This window comes from Sinocyclocheilus anshuiensis, unplaced genomic scaffold (genome assembly GCF_001515605.1).
Source record: "Sinocyclocheilus anshuiensis isolate Anshui unplaced genomic scaffold, SAMN03320099.WGS_v1.1 scaffold1574, whole genome shotgun sequence".
Taxonomy (NCBI): Eukaryota; Metazoa; Chordata; class Actinopteri; order Cypriniformes; family Cyprinidae; genus Sinocyclocheilus; species Sinocyclocheilus anshuiensis.
In genome coordinates this window covers 4487-15835 of record NW_015547706.1, presented here as the reverse complement: position 1 = coordinate 15835, position 11349 = coordinate 4487, and the positions used below count along the sequence as shown (strand labels likewise).

At 40.4% G+C, this 11349-nt stretch overlaps 1 pseudogene; it reads right to left on the bottom strand.

Moving 5' to 3' along the window:
- Window positions 1–4525: 4525 nt before the first annotated feature.
- LOC107703981 (taste receptor type 1 member 1-like) lies at window positions 4526–8788 on the bottom strand (annotated as a pseudogene).
- Window positions 8789–11349: the final 2561 nt, after the last annotated feature.

Sequence of the window (11349 nt, the reverse complement as noted above, 5' to 3'; positions counted from 1 at the left end):
GAGATTTTCCTCCCAGCTCTCCGAGTGGATGACCACGTCATCCAGATATGCAGCGGCGTAATTCTGGTGTGACACAGTAGGATGTCTATCATTCTCTGGAACGTGGCGGGGGCCCCGTGAAGGCCGAAGGGAAGAACCCGGTAATGCCAGTGGCCTCCAGGCGTGCTGAAGGCAGTCTTTTCTTTTGAGTCGGGGGTGAGAGGAACTTGCCAATAGCCCTTGGTCAGATCGAGTGTGGAGATGTAACGGGCCCCGCCTAACCGTTCCAGAAGCTTCAGATTTCGTTCTGCCGCCAGAAGTCGCTGCAGAACCAGAGAGTGCCGTCTTTTTTTGGGACCATTACGACGGGACTGGACCAGGGGCTGCGGGACGGCTCGATGGCCCCCAGCTGGTGCATCCGGGCTACTTCCTCCTCAATAGCCTGCCGGCGAGCCTCAATAGGGCCGCTGCCGAACGATGTCGCCAGGGGGCGTGCGAATCTCATGGTGGATGATCCGGGTCTGCCCGGGTAGCTCGTTGAACACATCTTTGAACTGACTGACCAGGGTGGTTAACTCTACCTTCTGCATTGGGGAGAGCTGTTACCCTACCACTACCACTGGGGTCTCATCCTGGGCGAAGGCTGCCAGTTGCTCTCGGGGTACTGTCCACTTCTTGAGCAAGTTAATGTGGTAGATTTGCTCCTCCCTCCAGCATCCCACCTGGCGAACGATGTACGTGACTGGCCCCACTTTCTCTATAATGGTATGGGGTCCCTGCCAGGTGGCCAGGAATTTGGAGGTGGCGGTTGGCACGAGGACCAGCACTCGATTTCCTGGCTGAAATTCTTGCGGTTGGGCTGGCCGGTCATACAGCCGTTTTTGGGCGCGCTGGGACTCTGTTAGATGTTCTCTGACGAGTGGCATCACTTGTTCAATCCTTTCACGCATTTCCCGTACGTGTTCAATAACGGTTCGATGGGGGGCTGGCTGCTGTTCCCACGCCTCTCTCGCCACATCCAACAGTCCGCGGGGCTGTCGGCCGAAAAGCAATTCAAAAGGCATGAACCCCATGGATGCCTGAGGGACTTCTTGGATGCCGAAAAGCACATACGGGGGCATGAGGTCCCAGTCGCACCCATCCTCTGCCACCACCCACCGCAACATCTGCTTCAGCATCTGGTTGAATCTCTCGACTAATCCATCCGTCTGGGGGTGGAACACAGACGTGCGGAGCTGTTTCACCTTGAGGAGGTGGCGGAGGTCTGCCATGAGTCGAGACATGAAGGGAGTTCCCTGGTCAGTCAGTATTTCCTGTGTAATCCCCACCTGGCTGAATAACAGGGATAATTCATGGGCGATGGCTTTGGCTGTGGCCTTCCTGAGGGGCATGGCTTCGGGGTACTGGGTTGCATAATCCAGTATCACTAAGATGTGCTCATGACCCCGGGCAGATTTCATCAGCGGCCCCACTAAATCCATGCCAATGCGGCTGAAGCGCACCTCAATGATGGGCAGCGGCACAAGTGGGCTGGGGGGAGGATGACGAGGAGAGGTGAGATGGCAGGTTGGACAGTCCTGCCAGAACCGTTTCACCTCTGCTTCCAGTCCCGGCCAGTGAAATCAATCTCGAATCCGCTGTGTGGTGTTAGCCACGCCCAGATGACCTGCCATCGGATGTGAGTGCGCCAGCTCGATCACGGTCTCAGTTTTGGTCCTCGGTACCACTAAGAGCAGTTTTTCCTCCCACTGCCTCTGGGCAACACAGTATAGCAGACCGTTCGTGATCACAAAGTAAGGGATTGGGTGAGGCACAGGCTGGCGGATTTCTTCCTCCATTACACAAACCTGAGACCAGCAGTTCTTCAGGAGCTCATCCTCCCACTGCTCTCTGCCGAACGATCCCCCTGCCGTGATCTGTTGAAACAGGTTCATATACATGTTAGATGAATTATCGCACTCACCCTTCCTGTCGCTCTCGGTGGCCAGTAGAACTGGTTGGCAGCCCCCGTTTCTCTCCACTCGGCGTCTACGGTGAGCTGGGGGTTTGGAAGCTGGTTGCATCGTAGCGGCCATCAGCTGATCGAATCATGGCCAATCTCTCCCCAGTAGCACGGGTACGGGGAGATCCTTAAGTCACCCCCAACCCCAGCTGCCATGTCCCGGGGCTGGCCGAGATGGTAACCCGGCGCGCGGGGATGTTGCGGGTGTCTCCATGAACACAGGTTATGGGTATCATCGCTTTCCCGCTGAGCCGAGGTCGTACCACCCCAGGCTGGATCAAAGTAATCGAGCTGCCCGAGTCCAGGACAGCTCATACCGTCTCACCGTCTCTGACAGCGTGTCCCTCCTTCCTGCCAGGTTTCGGCACCAATGTAACACAGTTCGTAGAACGGGAAGAAGGAGGCGGGAACCGGCGAACATTTAAAGACTTTAATAATAAAATAAACAAAATAAAATGAAAGTAAAGCAGCAGCCCCTCACGGACGACTGCCGCACACAAAACACAAATAAAGTCCAGGCCTGGTCCTCTCTCATCTTCCACTGTCGTCACTCCTCCTTTTATCCTTCTGGAGCTCCTCCGTGAGACTCGAGACCGGTGAGTGGCGCAGGTGTCACTCATTACCATTAAACACCACCGGCCTCACTCCGCTGCCACGGATCACGGTCCCGCCACACTCGTTACAGTGATCACTCTTTTTATGTCCGCATTCTCCACCAATGTAGCATGGAGAGTGATCAACAGAAGTGCAATAAATTCCCAGGAGGGTGGTTTATTGAGTGCAAAGAGCAGGTACTGTGAAACGGTGTACTGGCGTGCTCTAGTGCAGTAGATCCTGGTCGTGCGGTAAAGTGTCCATGAGAGTGGAGTGACGTGCCAATCATCAGAAGCTTGAGTCTGCAAGAGAACCAGAACACAGTGTTACTATCGCTCTTGAGTTGAAGCTCATCTCCTTCTTCTCTTCTCTGCTTAAATGCTGTGCTGCTGATGAGATTCAGGTGTCGGTGATCAGCATGTACTCCACGGTGTTTGCTGTGCGAGCGCTGTTTCCTAGGCGACGCTGATACCGCATTGGCCGGCTCGCCACAATATATATATATATATATATATATATATATATACACTGTATATATATATATAAACCTTACTACATGTACTGCGTTAGGCTAACTGATTCTATTGTCCTCATTTGTAAGTCGCTTTGGATAAAAGCGTCTGCTAAAATGACAATGTAAATTTCACCACATAAATAATTGTGGCAATAAGACATACTGATTTAAGTATGCAATAAGACATACTGATTTAAGATTAAACTGTTTTAAAAAATATATATTCGTCATTTTGAAAGGCTTTCTAATTTTACCCAGTCTTTGAGTATTATTAAACTGGTGGCAAATGTTCTTATTTGCTAGAATATAATTGTTGACCTGAAGCATTTATAAATTAATAGGGGCCATTTTTTATACCATTTCAGAAAACCCACTGCTTTTGACACAGTCAGAAGGTTTATTCACATATGCTTTACATTTTTAAATTTGCTTAACCTACAACCTCATATGAATTACTAGCTCAAATACTTTTGCATACGTGGCAATGATTTAGATTTGTCACTCAACAATTGTCACATTATATAACCAATAAATGTTAGAACTTCACATACTATTTTCCACAATGCAATCTAAAACATTGTTCGTTCTGCAGTTGCAGTGGCAAAGGTGGACATTTATAACGTTTGGAAATGTGGAAACATGAATTAAAAAAATTGTAATAATGCTGATGGATGGATTGCATTTATAATGAAAGAGCTTATTTGTATACTTCTCTAAAATACAGAGAAAGGCTATTTAATATGAAGTACAGCGTGTGTGTATATATATATATATATATATATATATATATATATATAAAGTTGTACAGTACATTTATATACTGTACAACTGCAAACAGTTTTTTTGAGTATTCTATTTAAATTATATAACACTATATGACTCCTCAATGAAAAACCTGATTTGTTATTAGTGCATGTTTCTACTGTATTGTAGAATTCAGTAAAGAACAGTTTTGTTGTTAGAATTTACTTTTAATATATTTTAACTTTACATGTATTATTAGAAAATAATACAGTGTAAAACTATGAAGTGAACTGAATTTTTCAGTAAAATATATAATGTGAGTTTGAATAGACAGTCAGTATGACATCAAACATACAAAATAGCTGATCCACACCTCACAAATCTATATGGATTACTTGGACACGAAGTCATTTTGAAAATTTTCTTTATTAAAAGTGAAAAAAAATGAAGCATGTTTATATCACATTTAAATGTAAATATTAGCATGTAAATATTTAAACCTTTATATATATTTAAATCACTCTTTTATTCTCAAAAATCACAGTTTCTTAATGCAGATTGAATCCCAGAATAGATCTTCATTCTCTACTTTGCCTATTAGCTTCTTTAAAATTGTGGTAACATAATAGCAAATAATCTAAACCACTAACACAGAGTTTAAGATGTAATTCTCTATACACAAAGACTAATGTCTAAGACCAACTAATGTTTTGGGTGTAATTCTGAATAGATGTTTGAAAGTATGTGGGAGTATTTTTCTGTGGTTGGAATATTATGATGTAAGATTTTGGTATGAAATAACTGAAGAGAATTCCATTTATACTGGATATCTGGGCCATTGCATTTAAAGTTATCAGGTATTTGCTTTTGATAGTGAGGAATACTGTGAAATATGCAATCCAGGTCAGATAGTACAAAATTAGACTAAAAGTTATTGACTTAGACTCACTGTAATTTTTTGGCAGATCTCTTCCCATATAAGAAAACAGGAGACACAAGAAACCAAGAAACCAACTTATAAACACGACTATGGTTAAGGTTATAGGGTTCCCCCTTTCACAGATGAGTAGAAGTTGGTCTTTAGAAGTCAATGTGTCAGCAATGAGCTTGACAGGATCGACAGTCATCCATACCACACAAGAAATTAAATGAATGAAAGAAGAAAATGCAATGAAGAGCCACTGGCCATTGTGTTTTACCCAAAGGCTGTGTACTTTAGGGAACTGAGCAGCCATTTTAAAAACAAACAATTTGAAAGGAACGGACAGTCAAACAAGAAATACAGACAGTGAAGAAAAAAGCAAATATAGCATTTCTCAGGAGACAAAATACAGATGTGGGTTTTCCAAAGAAAAAGAACACACTTATGCTAGACAGAATCAAACTGGTCAACATGAGGAAACACATGTTGCCACCATCAGACTTTACCACTGGTGTATCATAATTGTAAGCAAAAAGGCAAAAAACACCAATAAGGAGAATAATCAGGAATACAGTAAAGATCATGACAATAATGGAAGGGATTTCTGTGAACTGAGGATAGACAACAGAACGTGTCTTACATGTCGTGCTGCCCTCATCAGACCATTCACTCTCTGCACATAGAAAACAGGTATAGGGGTCCCCTGAAAAACAGTACAATAATATATTTAAATGTTTAGTAATTGTATTTTGCTAAAAGCCATAATAAAAATTAATTGATGAGAATGGAATGGATTGAAGAATCTTAAAGGGATAGTCCTTTCAATTGACCTCCATTGTGTGGACAAAAAAAATGGAAGTCAATAGAATGGTTACCCCCATTTTTCTAAATATCTTCTTTTGTGTTCTGCAGATAGATAGATAGATAGATAGATGTTTGAAATCACATGAGGTGAAGTAAATCAGATAGAATTTTCTTTTTTTTCTCATCTTTTTAATACCAAGGATGTCTTGATCACCTCCTAAGGTACTTACTAGAAAAATCTACAAAGCTGTTACATGGACATTTTTTACACATAAAACAGCAACTATGAAAACCTTCAGGTTGCCTTGAATATCCCGCCTTACACTCAATAGAGCAGTTTGAGAAAGGAACCTTTAAGGAACAGGAAAATGTGTTAAAGTTAACTTTTTTACACTGTTTTTAAAAACATAATTTACACATTTCTATAAACTAAGATCAGTGCCCTCAAACAATTAACACAGCCTGAAAACTGAACACATTATAATTTCCATAAACTGACTGTGAATTACAAAATACCAATTACATAATTAACTTAAACACACAACAAATTCTTAGATCCTGCTTTCAAAACTGTCAACAGACAGCTAAAATAAAGCCATGTAATCTTCATTCAAATTGAATCAAATTTATATCTGCTGCATGTGTTAGTAACTTAATTAGAAAAAAACTTAGGTAACACTTTAGAATAGGAAACACTTATTCACTATTAACTATGATATTTCCCTCAATAAATTCCTAATTTGCTGCATATTAATAGTTAGTGAGTTAGTTGTTAAGTTAAGGTATTGGGTAGGATTAGGCATGTAGAATAAGGCATGTGCTTAATTACTACTAATAAATGGCGGTTACACTTTATTTCGATAGTCCACTTTAGACATTCTATTAACTATAAGTAACTTTGTAACTACATGTCAACTACATCTCAACTAATTCTCATTAATTTGCAACTACATGTCTACTAACTCTCAGAGTAGACTGTTAGGGTAGGTTTAGGGTTAGTAGAATAAGTTGACAAAGAAAGTGTTAGAAGATATTAAGCAGACAGTCTACTAATACTCTACTAACTGCTAGTTGACATGTAGTTGCAAAGTTACTTACTGTTAATAGAATATCTAAAGTGGACTATCGAAATAAAGTGTTACCTAAATGGCTAATATTCTAGTAATATGCATGCTAATAAGCAAGTAGATAAGAGACCCTAAAATAAATTTTTACGAAAACTTAATTGACTTTCGTTTGGAGAAATGTATACAATTGTAAAGCTAAATGTTCAGATGAAGGTTCAACAAAAAAAAAAAGACTTACAGAACCATTGTCATGCCAGGGCATGCGAGTGTTGTCGATGGTAAAAGTAATTTCTGGAAGTTTCTCATACATGCCCACCACCTTAAACTGTGGAGGATTCACATCAGTGCGCCAGAGCACAACTGCATAATGGATGGTTGGATCATAATTATCATCGTATTTCACTTGACGGCCATTGAGTGAAAAATTCAACAACTTTATTTCTTCCAGAAGCTATTTTGTGTTCAAATAAAAAGGGACAAATAATGCATAATAATTGTACAATAACATCAATATAATTTTTTGTTTTATTCATGAAATTATTGTAAAAATAAAAATTTAAAATATTACCAATAACACAATGTTTAATATGCAATTTCATAAAACAAACATTATTCATTTAATTAAAACATTGTTACTTCAATAATGTAATTAAAATAATTAAACTTGTCATGGATTCAGATGAATTCACTTACCATGTATGGCTTAACTATGTTTTTGTGGCATTCATTCATGTCACACTGCAGAACCTTATGTAACGCATGAGCTATGGTATATATGGCAGAATAGACGGCAAAGGAGTGTGTGGGACTCTCGTTTATAATGTCCTCTGCAGTCATCAATGAGCAGTAATCACAATCTTGATTACATGTCTCATTCTTACTCTGGACTTCACTCTCAGATTTGTCATTACGGCCAACATCGGTTGTTCCTCTGGCTTTATTGTAGACAAATTCATTAAATCCAGGCAATGACAACAGTCTCTCTGCAATGCCAATAACTGTGCCAATTTTCCTGATTCCTGGCTCTCTTGGAAGCTGTTGATTCATAGCCCATGAATGACTTGCAATCCATACTTTGTCTTGGATGTTGTTTGCTATGGCTGCTTTGATAATTTTGCTTGCATATTGTGTCAAAGCAAAAATTACAATGACATTGATGTTGAGCTTATCAATCTTTTTAAGTGTTAGACTGTAGTTTGCATTTAGACTTAGACCCTCTTGATAGGCCAAACAAATGCCAGTATTGTTTATATACTTATTAAACAGCTTTAGTCCATCTGAACTGTAATCATCTTGGCTACCAAGAAAGGCAACCGAGTTCCATTCAAACCACCGTATGATGTGAATAATCATCTCTATCAGGTCTTTGTTGCTAGGATTTCTTCTCACAAAAGAAGGAAACTGAAGTTTATTGCTTAATGCATAGCTAGTAGCTCCATAATTCACCTTTGAAAGAGAAGAAAACACTCCAACTCATTAGCATTATAACTTGGTAGTCCTTAACAAAATATAGGAATAAAGTGTGTGAACAGTTTGTTATGTAAACTGTGTAAAAAGTAACATAATTTACCATTGGTATAAGGTCCATTGTGATCAGTGGTGCAACAGTTATAGTTCTTGAGCTTCCATATGGTCCTGTTAAAGCAATCACTTTAGGCTGATAGTTGTTGAGTTTTTCTTGAGGTCTTATTGAGCCGTTCTTTGAGATAAAACTTAAGACTGAATGGAAATTCCTTGTGTTAGAACAATGGTCAAAAATGTCATAGCCCAGAGAAACATTGGGCAAAAGAGTTGTGGAATTATTAATCTCCTCAACAGCAAACTTCATTACTTGCAACATTTTATGGCCAGATTTTGCGGTACTGTGCCTTAAAAACAAGTGCGGAAGTTAATAGCATGTAATTGAAATGTGACTTTGAGGAAATGCTGCTTTGATTTAAATTACTGATAACCCTAGACTGGTAAAAGATCCTTGCTTACCAGAAACATTCAGTGATCTCCGGGGTGAAAACAGGTGTCACACGGTCAATTTCATGTAAAGCAAAAAGGCCACCCAATAAGTAATCTCCCTCCAATCTGAATTCAGATGTTGAACAAGAAACTTTGAAAAAGAAACAATTAGTAAAGCACAAAAGGAAAATGTAAATGCTACTGAGAAGCATGGTTAAAGATGGACTGCTGGTCATGAAGCAGAAATGTGTAGTGGCTAGCCATTTGAGAGCAGTCAGGCTCATATTTTCAACTTAATTTTCTTAAAACACATTTAAATTTGCTTAAACCACCATTTTCAAAAATGATACAAATGTCCATTTACATGTCTAACTCACAAGGTATATGTTAATCAGTTATTAAATAGAGCATTACACCACGAAGGTCTCCTCATACTGTCACGATGCACACACACGAGGAACAAGGAGACGTTGGAGAATGCTTTACCAAGACTTTATTTTCAGGAACCAAGGGAGACGAACTCAGGAAGACGTTTAACAGCGGACAGAGAACTTGGGACTGGGAACACTATTTATACACACAGGAGGAGGGGATGACGAGACACACCTGGGAGCAATGAAACACTAATCAGGGGAGGAACAGGAAACTAACCAAATAAGGGCATGGGAAGGCACATGGGGAGCAGGACACACACAAAACATGGAACAGAGTCTGACACATACATAGCAAATTCTACAAATTTTTGAATCTACAAATCAAACTCTTGTGAAACAAGCTGTAACCTTCTGAACTCTCAGCAAGGTTTTCCAGTTGGATTATAATCACAAAGGTTTTCCAGTTTAGAGATGGTGAAAAAAATAAATAATATAAATTATGTTTTATTTCCAAAGTTCGGGAGGAGCACGATCAGATAATCAGTCAATTCAGCACAGGTGGAGCTCATTTGTCGATCACCTTAATTAGCATGATATGTATATACTGTATATTCACAGCCAACTCACCTCTGTCCCACGACAGTTTTCTGGCATCCCTCCTCCACCCCAATGCCTCACTTTTAAACTATTCTCATCCTATTCTAGGGGGAGAGAGGGGGGGGGATTTCTCTGGGTTCGGGCTATATTCTGAGCTCGGAGCCCTCCTTCAAGACAGCACGCCAAATAAGCTTACTATTTGGTCAATTTTATTATATATATATATAATTAATATGTTAATTATAATAAAAGACTCTGTGATGTGTATCAAGCATTGCGTTAGTTCAGGCAGGCCATGTCAATCAAGCCTGCATCAGCTGCTCCTGACAAGTACCAATCCAGTTTTGATACCTATCACAGTGGTCTATTTAAATTCCCATTCATTCAGCCTCTTTTCTGGCTGCACACCACATCTAACTCCCCCTCCATCCCTAACTCCACCTAGCTGGAATCTGTATTAAAATCTGATATCTGATATTTGATATTTGAGATCGATTTCAGTTTTCCAATAAATTACATTGTATTTGAAATTTCTCTGGGTTCGGGCTATATTCTGAGCTCGGAGCCCTCCTTCAAGACAGCACGCCAAATAAGCTTACTATTTGGTCAATTTTATTATATATATATATAATTAATATGTTAATTATAATAAAAGACTCTGTGATGTGTATCAAGCATTGCGTTAGTTCAGGCAGGCCATGTCAATCAAGCCTGCATCAGCTGCTCCTGACAAGTACCAATCCAGTTTTGATACCTATCACAGTGGTCTATTTAAATTCCCATTCATTCAGCCTCTTTTCTGGCTGCACACCACATCTAACTCCCCCTCCATCCCTAACTCCACCTAGCTGGAATCTGTATTAAAATCTGATATCTGATATTTGATATTTGAGATCGATTTCAGTTTTCCAATAAATTACATTGTATTTGAACCTGTTTACAACAAACTCGTGCTAAATTGTGAATTGTAATATACAGTATGCATGATTACTGGATCTGTTCTGTTACCCCAGGTAAAGACTTGCTGCTTTCCCTCTATGTCCCACTAACTGTATGCATTATTATTACAATAAATATACATTTAACGAAAGTGGTCCTGACTGAAAAATATAATACATGAGATTTTATGCAGCACCTGTCAAGATGAATACTGTGGTGTCACACATCATTGTTTTGAGCATAAATAACATGCTCTCCATTGATGCTAATGTAGGGGATCTACAAATTCTATTACGTGGAGACTTTTATTTTGACTTTTGACACGGGCGCCGCCATGTGGGGGAAGGCGAGTAGCACCTGAGCTCGTTGAGGCTGTGGATCTGAGCAGCGGCGAGCTGAAGAACGTCTTTGGGTAATTTTATGACGCTAATGGGTTGCGTTTAGACCCGCGACCTGCATTACAGTGGCACAGTGTTGTATCTGAGTCTCCGGTTGTTTGATGACCGTTATTGAACGTGTCGGGATAGTTTTTCTGCCGTGTTTGCACGTGAAGCAGAAGAAGTGGGCCTGATCGTGCCTAACAGTTATGCGGAGTGTGGCAAAACTGCGTTTGTTTTGTTTCGCGTCCAGTTTGTTTTTGTTCAAATGAACTTAAATCACGCTGGATACAGTTGCTTAGTGTACTAGAAGAATTCGCTGAAGCGTCGAGAGGTGCTGTGTATTGTTCGTCTTCGCAATCTGATCTCCATCAGCTGGGGATTGTGCCCTCATTGGATCGTGTTGAAGCTGTCAGGATCACGGGGGAGGGTAACGATCGCTGAGAGTCAAAGAGTGAAGAAACATTACCCTGCCATCCATTGGAT